Consider the following 8,903-nt stretch of genomic DNA (forward strand, 5'->3'; position numbering starts at 1 on the left):
ACTTTACGGCCGCATTGAAGTCCGTCAGTGCCTCAAAAAGGTTGTGATGCCGCAGAACTGCACCCCTACGGACCCGACCGAAGCAATAAACCCATTTGAGGGAGTCACTACACGTCTACCCACGTTGCCCTCCTTCCGAAAATTTCGGTTGGGGGATTTGAACCACCCTCCACACTCCCAAATATAGTGTGCTAGAGCTAGCCACTTGGACCCAACCCCTTGTGTGGAAATAGCCGAAGACAGAGATGTATTAAATTATGCAGAGGCACTCACACACACACACAAAACTCTACACACATTTAATAATAGTAAATCAAATTAGATGGGCTCGGAATGGGGCAATCGAGGGCTCTATGGAGAGCTTGCGAGGAGACCTTCGAGATGAGATTATTAATGTTTGATGAATGCAAGAAGGGAAAGACTAATTGAATGTGCAAGCCACAAAAAAAAAACACAAAACAACCTAAATGCAAACACAAAATTGGATACTAATCCTCTCCCTAACCAAGCCTACCTAGCCATGGAGGGTAGTGGCCTCTTGGGTGTGCCAAGGACATGCCCACACATGGCTCACATAGCTAGATTAGGGCTTAAGTAGTGAGAGATGCAACTAGTTATGGACAATGCCAATAGACAGTAACGATGATTAAGAAATACGAATTACTCTAATGAAGGTTCTAATTACTAACACACAAAAGCATAACAACAAACCTAGCTAGCACACCATAGCTCTGATACAACTTGATGGATGGGAGCGTGCTAGCTAAGGTGGGTGATAGAAAACATTGTGCACACAAGTGAGTGTGTGTAGGCTAGATTGTTACTCAAGCAAATTAGGTTCCAAGATAGATTAACCTGGACTCATAAACACGATCTTGAGTAGTTTGCTAACCCATCACAAGCTCACCATAAACAAGAGACATGTAATGCAAACTTGGAATGGTTTTTTATTCATGAAAGGAGCTTTAAGTAGCTCTACAGGCTCACACCTTTACATGTGGGATAATTTCGCCTCTTCTCTCATTCACTTACACTCTAGTGACTCTAGGACAAAGCTCATACCTTACATGAATATACTCTTTATTAGATGAAATTTTTCTAGAAAACCAACGACCCAAGATATCAAGAGCTCCAATCTGGAATGAGACTCCTTATTGGATGAGATTTTTATGGGAAGCCAACGACCCAAGATATCAAGAGCTCCAATCTGGATTGAGAAAACTGATTGTCTGTCAGATTGTCCCTCGAAACGTCCCTCGAAAATTTTTGAGCTAACTTCAGTTGTTTTGCAGATATGTAGTAATCGCGCACGATTAAATTCTTTCAAGAAGGGGGGATGTCACAAACTGCTCTCGTATCAAGCCACTGAAGAACGGAGCCAACCTACAAATCCCGGTCGAGGGGTCTCAAGCCTAGAAGAAGCAGAGCATCAGTAGAAGAAGAAGTCCTACCAGCTTATGGAGCCCTGTCTGATGGGGCCCACGGTACCTAAAGATATTAAAATAAAGCAAGACGACCACACATAGACACTCAATTTCTTGCGAGCAGATAATGATGTGGCACTGCTGTACGGACGCTCACATTTTGCGCTGACAGTGCCACATGGCAAACTGTACGGAATTCCGCAATTCGCGTTGACATGCTGACATGGCAGTTGTATGGATTTCCATATTTTTCGCTGACTGATTTGAGCGCCAGCTTTTGGACTAGATGCTTTTGAGTTTGATGCTTTTCATGTACTGATTTTCATAGGCCAAGGGCCTTTAAATATGAGCCAAGGGCTCATTCTATGGTATGCTCTTCTGGGTAAAGGTGCAGAGGATGGAGTGCCGGCGATGTACTGAGTTCAAGCAATATAAAGAAATACCAAAAGGGCGCCAACATTTGGGGCTAGTGTTCTCTTGGGAAGTTGGGATGGAACTCTGTCACTCCCCATCTCATGTGTTGTGCATCTCTTTCTGTCAAGTTGTTATTTGAAGTGCTTAAAGTTGTTTAGTTTGTTCTTTCCCGTTGGCACATGGTGCTCGTTCCCGTGACAAATCCCATGTCCCTTGGGAGTCAGCTAGGTCCTTAAGGACTCGTTTTCTAGTTTTATAACCGAGGATATTGCTGAGCACGGCAATTAAAAATAAGGGGGAAGTGTTACGTCCCCAGACATCAAGATGGGTGCCTACAGTATGTCCGGCTAGTGTGAACCTGCCCTTTGATTATGAAGTCCTATAAATAGGACATGAGTCTCATTTGTGACACATCTTGTGTGATCACCACACTTGGACTCTTGGCCCTTGGCAGCTCTGCCCCAGGGTTGTCCACGTTCGACGTACGGGACGTTCCGTACTGTACCGTACGACTCGTACGTTCCGTACATGACTCGTCCGGGGGGGTTTTTTTTTTTTTTTTTTTCGGGGGCGATTTGTGGTGGGGAATTGTTTTGCATCTCGACTGCATTTGACCAAGAGCCCAATGGCTGCATTGGCTCAAACAATCATGACCTATGTGCGGCGAGGCTCGGGTAGCGTATCTACTATGGCCGCCACCACTTTGGAGATCATGATTCTTCTTTCTTCAAACATTGCCGTTTCCAATGTCTATGGACAGATCTTTCATGTTCTAATTTGTAAGACTTAAGTTATAAGTATTTAGTACTAAGTAATAAGATCTATCATCTATGTCATGACTCATATGATCTATCATGTTCTAACTTCTGAGTATGAAAACTTCTTGGTTTAGTCTCTCTTGTAGTGTGTAAGATGCATGATTTTCTTTTTGCATCGTACGTTACATCTATCATCTATGTCTATGGACAGATCTTTCATGTTCTAATTTGTAAGACTTAAGTTACAAGTATTTAGTACTAAGTAATAAGATCTATCATCTATGTCATGACTCATATGATCTATCATGTTCTAACTTCTGAGTATGAAAACTTCTTGGTTTAGTCTCTCTTGTAGTGTGTAAGACGCATGATTTTTTTTTTGCATCGTACGTTACGTCACCATACGTCTAATTTTTTTTAGTTTGATTAGTACCGCACGTCTTCGTACGTGTACCCATCGTACGTGACCGTATGTGTCAACCCTGCTCTGCCCGCACACCCATACTAGTGTGGGCTTGGTGATATGGGACATTGGCCCTTGTGATAGAGGCTTGCCCGCTTGGTTGCACGCTCGCGGGAGAGACCATATTGGCTCTATGGCTGGGAAGTGAGACTGATGTCCGCTCACTACGTATCTTTAGTTGTGAGTTTGGCATGTGTCATGTCATGTGTGTAGGATGGATCCGGCTAGGGACTAATCATTACTTTATGTGCAAAGGGGAGAGAGAGATGCACGAGAGCAAATCATCGCGCTACATGAGACAAGGGAAAAGGCAAGCTTTCCATTAGAGCTATGATAACCTGCACCCACTACTCACACACACATTACAGTTCACAATGAATAAAAATCAGCCTCCTCTCTCAATTTTGGGCGCCCTCTCTTGGGATAAGATATTCTGGAGTGTGTGTTGGCCTGCAAGTTGCTCTCTGTCTATCGTAGAAGTGAGCATTATACACTTTAACACTTGTTAAGCAATGTACACTTCTATTGCACTGAATCTATATGTACATAAGATGTGCTAGCTTCAGCATCACCCCTCTTTTGAGCACATTGACTTGGGGCATACGCGGGTTGCAAACCAAAGGCTTCCAGGTAAAGCTGCAATACATTTGGTGACACTGCTAGTTCACTTTCTTCCATCCACTTTATCCTCTGAGCGAGTTGGTCTCTTCTTTTGTGGACAATCTGCAACAAAGTGACAGGCTGCTCGCAAATAAAACATTTATTCTCAGTCATTAAAGATGTCTTCTCTTCAAAAGACCTACGCACAAAAGGCTTCTTCTGTTTCTCTGGGAAGCTTTAGGAACCGCTTTTGCAAAGGCCTTTGTTGCTGAATTTTTCTTTGATTGGCCCCCTTTCGCGTTGCCCTAGAATCCACTGTCTTCTCCCTTCAACAAAACATGACAAGTGTTGGCAACCTCCATAAGTTGAGTAAGGGTAGCCACTCTGTTCTTTGTACAATAATTCCTAAGCCCTTTAGGCAGCCCACAACAACAATGGTACAAATCTGTAGAAAGTTCCGAAAGCAACGCTTTACAAAACTTTCAATTGTACCTATCTAAGTTCTTGCAAGAAGCCGCATTGGGTTGGTCCCAATCTGTCAGAGATCAACTTCAAACTCATTTGATAGCCATGCAAATGCAAACATCTATTTGAACCCATGTGGGAGGTGTTTGTCCTTGCATCAATAATGTCGTCCACTATGAACGCGCACTTCCTTTCAAGAAAGTCGCAGCTTTACGGATCTTTCGAAGCCTCAATAAAATTCCCCCCTGCATAGGCAGTATCAAACTGTTGGAGGAAAGTGAGAACCTTCGTCTTGCCTTTGAAACCACTCAAAGTGTCAAACTTCATAGGTGCACCACCTTCTTTGTATGGTTTCGGCTTGTCTAGCACTGTCATATTATCAATAGGCACGTGTCTGTAACATAGGTACAGTGCTAGGGATCATCTGTGCTCCTTGGGCATTAGCATTGTTTGTGTGGATAACTTCACTTATACTTATCAATGGCCCGAGGTAGCAGAGTACAAGGATCATCACCAATAGTGATACATGTGAACTTCACCGAGATGGTCTACCTATGCAAGCGAGGGGTAATCAAGTGCTTGTTTGATTTTGTTTGTCGGTGATTCCATGCTGAAATTTTCAGTCTATACATTGATTGAGAGAGATATATATGTGTTTAGAGATATAGCAAATTAGTTGCGTATAGATGTGGATAACTTGAGAGACTAAGAGAGATAAATTAGAGAGTTAGGGAGAGAAGATTGGGAGTGACACAATGTTGACCCGGAACGGCTGGCCCTTTGACATTCTTCTACCATGAAGTATAGTTACCACTCACTACACTCCACTTTGTAATTCCTCTAGGAGATAGGCCCATTGAGCATCCCATAGCTTCATTTTCCAAAAAAAAACAGCTATTTTCACGGCCATTCTATCACTATATCATCCAGCAACTACATACAAAAGCAATCCTCTTTCTGTAAGTGAGTTTATAAGAGCTATTGGCAATTCGTCTGTTTACAAAAAAAAAAAAATCATGCATCTTTCAAAAGTGAATTAGCCCTTTCTTATCCTTCATTACAGTTTCTAGTTTCTGTAAACAAACTCATTCAGTTTACAGAATTTGCAGTGAAACACCATAGAAACAGACACTAGGCAAAGAACAAAATGAGGAGGCCAAACATGGAGCCTCAGGCAAAAAATGGAGCCTTAAGACAGTGAAGTCCAAAAATCACCGTACTCGGAGGCATCCAGGAGTATGATTCCCCAATCAAATGCATCCGGAAAAAAACTATGCTCTCTGTAACTATCTAATACCACCTGATGTCTTCAAGTTTTAGCAATCAGAGTAACCAAGTACAAACTAAGGCAACACAGAGACATGGGTGACAAATCTTGCAAAAGTTAGCACGTCAATGTCGTGAAAGCCAATCCTGAGCGAGGAAAAGATTCCTAACCTGTCTCAGAATAAAGTGTCGCAATGCCGGCCACCCGACGTAGTCGGTTGTAAGCCTCTGACGTTTGAACTCCTCACTTCTTTGCAACTTCAGCTGCCACGTGCTGAAATCTCACGCGTTCCTCAGAGCACGCATCCGACGCAGCCGTTGTAGGTCAGTTTGTTGTAGAGCAACCCAGGCACAAGCTCACAAGCAGAGTCACAACAGTTTCCTCCAATATCTCATTAAAAGTTAACTCCCCGGCTCCTATTCCAATTGGCATAGTTGGGGAGTTGCATGCATAGTAGTACATAGTTATTTACGTGTGACCATTGTACAACTATGCGTCATGTCACCATTGCCTCACTAAGTCCCGAAAAAGCTAACCAGTGTGTCCCACTCTGGCGTCCAAGTCGGTTTATAGATACAGAGTTGAGGGACAAAAACAAGGAAGATATAGATCCTAATCTTGGATACATAAACACATGAAGGACCCAAACGTACACATGCAATTTTCATTTCATCTACCTCGCTTCCCATGGTGTTGCATCTCTACATAAATACTATTCCCCTCCCAATCTCCTTGCTCATGTCTTGTAAGACTCCTATATAGTGATGATTCCATAGCCTTACAAAACATTAGCTCTTATCAACCGGCATGTGACATTAACTTGTACTCTTTTTGCACTACGACTACTATGTGTGTGTGTATGTACGCACGTGCGGGCGCTTGTGTGCACATGATCTATGTATGTTTTAAATAAAATACTTAAACACAAAGGAACCCCACGTTCAAAAGACAGTTGGCTCCAGACAACAAAGAATTATCTACACAAAAACACCTATGTATTAAAAATCTTTTTGTATATTTTAGTCAATATGAGGATTCATTCTAACTATTGTATAGATTAGGACAAGAAGTAGGTCATCATCAAGGTCGGATTACAATTAACCTAAAAATCTTTAAGCAAGGATAGAACTCTTACTTTCATCCATATAAACAAGACAACAGATTTATTAGCTTTAGATAGGTATTACAAGTCTCAAAGAGCCTATTAGTTGTTATCCATGTCATCACTTAAACATAACTAGTTTAACTACTATTCTGCGAGTTTGTGAAATTTTAATTTATACATAGTTATTTACGCGTGACCACTCTCGAGGCATAGTTATCAAGCCAAATGACTGACAACTATGCATGGTCTCACCATTGCCTCACTAAGTCCCGAAAAAACTAACCAGTTTGTCCCACTCTGGCGTCGAAGTCGGTTTATAGATACAGAGTTGAGGGACAAAAACAAGGAAGATATAGATCCTAATCTTGGATACATAAACACATGAAGGACCCAAACTTACACATGCAATTTTCATTTCATCTACCTCGCTTCCCATGGTGTTGCATCTCAGCATAAATACTATTCCCCTCCCAATCTCCTTGCGCCTCTCTTGTAAGACTCCTATATAGTGATGATTCCATAGCCTTACAAAACATTAGCTCTTAGCAACCCGCATGTGACATTAACTCGTACTCTTTTTGCACTACGACTACTATGTGTGTGTGTGTATGTATGCACGTGTGCACGCCTGTGTGCACATGAGCTATCTATGTTTTAAATAAAATACTTAAACACAAAGGAACCCTACGTTCAAAAGACGGTTGGCTCCAGACAACAAAGAAGTATCTACATAAAAACACCTATGTATTAAAAATCTTTTAGTATATTTTAGTCAATATGAGGATTCATTCTAACTATTGTATAGATTAGCAAGAAGTAGGCCATCATCAAGTTTGGATTACAATTAACCTAAAAATCTTTAAGCAAGGATAGAACTCGTACTTTCATCCATATAAAAAAGACAACCGATTCATTAGCTTTAGATAGGTATTACAAGTCTCAAAGAGCCTATTAATTGTTATCCATGTCATCACTTTAAACATAACTAGTTTAACTACTATTCTGTGAGTTTGTGAAAAAGTAATTTGTAAGAGTAAAGGCCTAAAGAAAGGTAGGCAATAGCCTCCTCAAAATTCCAATGAGCTGTTTTTTCTATATCATTCTTTTTCTTTTTTTCATATAGTTTCAAGTATTTAAGAAAAAAAACCTCTTGGTTTCCAGCAACAGGCCATGACCCCTTTTGATGCTCAAGGCAAAAATTTCAAAATTTTATGTTCAAAAAAGGTATTCTAACATAAGTAATTTTAACAAATTCTTGAGCCATAACACCCTTTTGTAGACAAAAGGACCTAACATAATCATAGCTAATGGCATTCCTAATGGCTTCAAAAAAAATTAATGCACTACCTTACACTTACATGGTGCAAGGAAACTAAATGCTTAATAAAAGGTAAGGATGAAGAAATGGATACTAGGCCAATTCTTTATATGAATTTATATGGAGATGAAAAATCTTTTGACTTTCCATTTCCATTGGAATTTTCATTACCTACTCACCTTTCACTTATGCATTTGAGATTTTTTGAAAGTATTTTTATTTTTCTGAGATTGGGAGACCCTACTCAAGCTTACCACTATTCCCCAAGCCAAAAGGAATCAACCTATACATTTTTGGCACGCTAAAGGCCTTATATCCATGTAGGTGAAGGTCGTCCAAATTTATTTGCTTGACATTTGTCCCTTTTAGAATTGAAGAGAAAGAAAGCAATTCCTTTCAAACACTATTTCCCAAAGCTGCTTTCATTTTTTTGGCATGTCGAAAAAGACTTCAAAGAACAAAGGATTAAAGAGTATTCATAGGAGTTCGATCCATAATATGACGTATTGATTCACTATTTTTTGGCCTGCTAAAGGCCTTAGTATCCATATGGGTGAAGGTCATTCAAATTTGTTTTCTTAACACGTGGTCCCTTTAAAAATTGAAGAGAAAGAAGGCATTTCCTTTCAAATGCTATTTCCCAAAGCTACTTTCATTTTTTTCTTGGCATGCCGAAAAAGACTAAAGAGCAAAGGGTTAAAGAGTCTCCGTAGGAGTTTGATTCATATATCATGTGAAGTATTGATTCATTTTTCTTTTAATACTCTCACTTGTGAAGAGTCCTTTTCTTTAAAAACTTCACCAAGATTATTTTTGTAATTCATGGAGTACAAGTGTTTGAATTGCAAGGTACTTGTTATTGAGGTCTGAATTGCAAAGTACTTGTTATTGAGGTCCACTTAGTACAATCAATAGTGATGTATGTATGCTTTCACCTCTATGTGGAGGCTATGGCAGCTTGTTGAGATTGTTATGTTTATGGGCCAACAAGTATGTCCTCAAGTTTTTAGTTTTGTGGATTCACAACCATTGTCTTTAAGTAGTATTGTAGTTGATGTGCCATGGTAGAGTGGGGGAGTGGGAAAGTGG

General features: G+C 40.4%; 1 long non-coding RNA gene across 1 annotated transcript in view; it reads right to left on the reverse strand.

Annotated features, from left to right (window-relative positions):
* LOC147450722 (uncharacterized) overlaps positions 1-5,957 on the reverse strand; it is a 51,961-nt gene extending 46,004 nt beyond the window's left edge. The window contains exon 1 of the long non-coding RNA XR_015189295.1: positions 5,562-5,957. This is a non-coding gene — a long non-coding RNA (uncharacterized LOC147450722). The remainder of the gene's footprint in view (positions 1-5,561) is intronic.
* Between the last annotated feature and the right edge of the window lie 2,946 nt (positions 5,958-8,903).

Source organism: Adiantum capillus-veneris, chromosome 9, assembly GCF_014529385.1.
Source record: "Adiantum capillus-veneris isolate H3 chromosome 9, ASM1452938v2, whole genome shotgun sequence".
In the NCBI taxonomy this organism is placed as follows: domain Eukaryota; kingdom Viridiplantae; phylum Streptophyta; class Polypodiopsida; order Polypodiales; family Pteridaceae; genus Adiantum; species Adiantum capillus-veneris.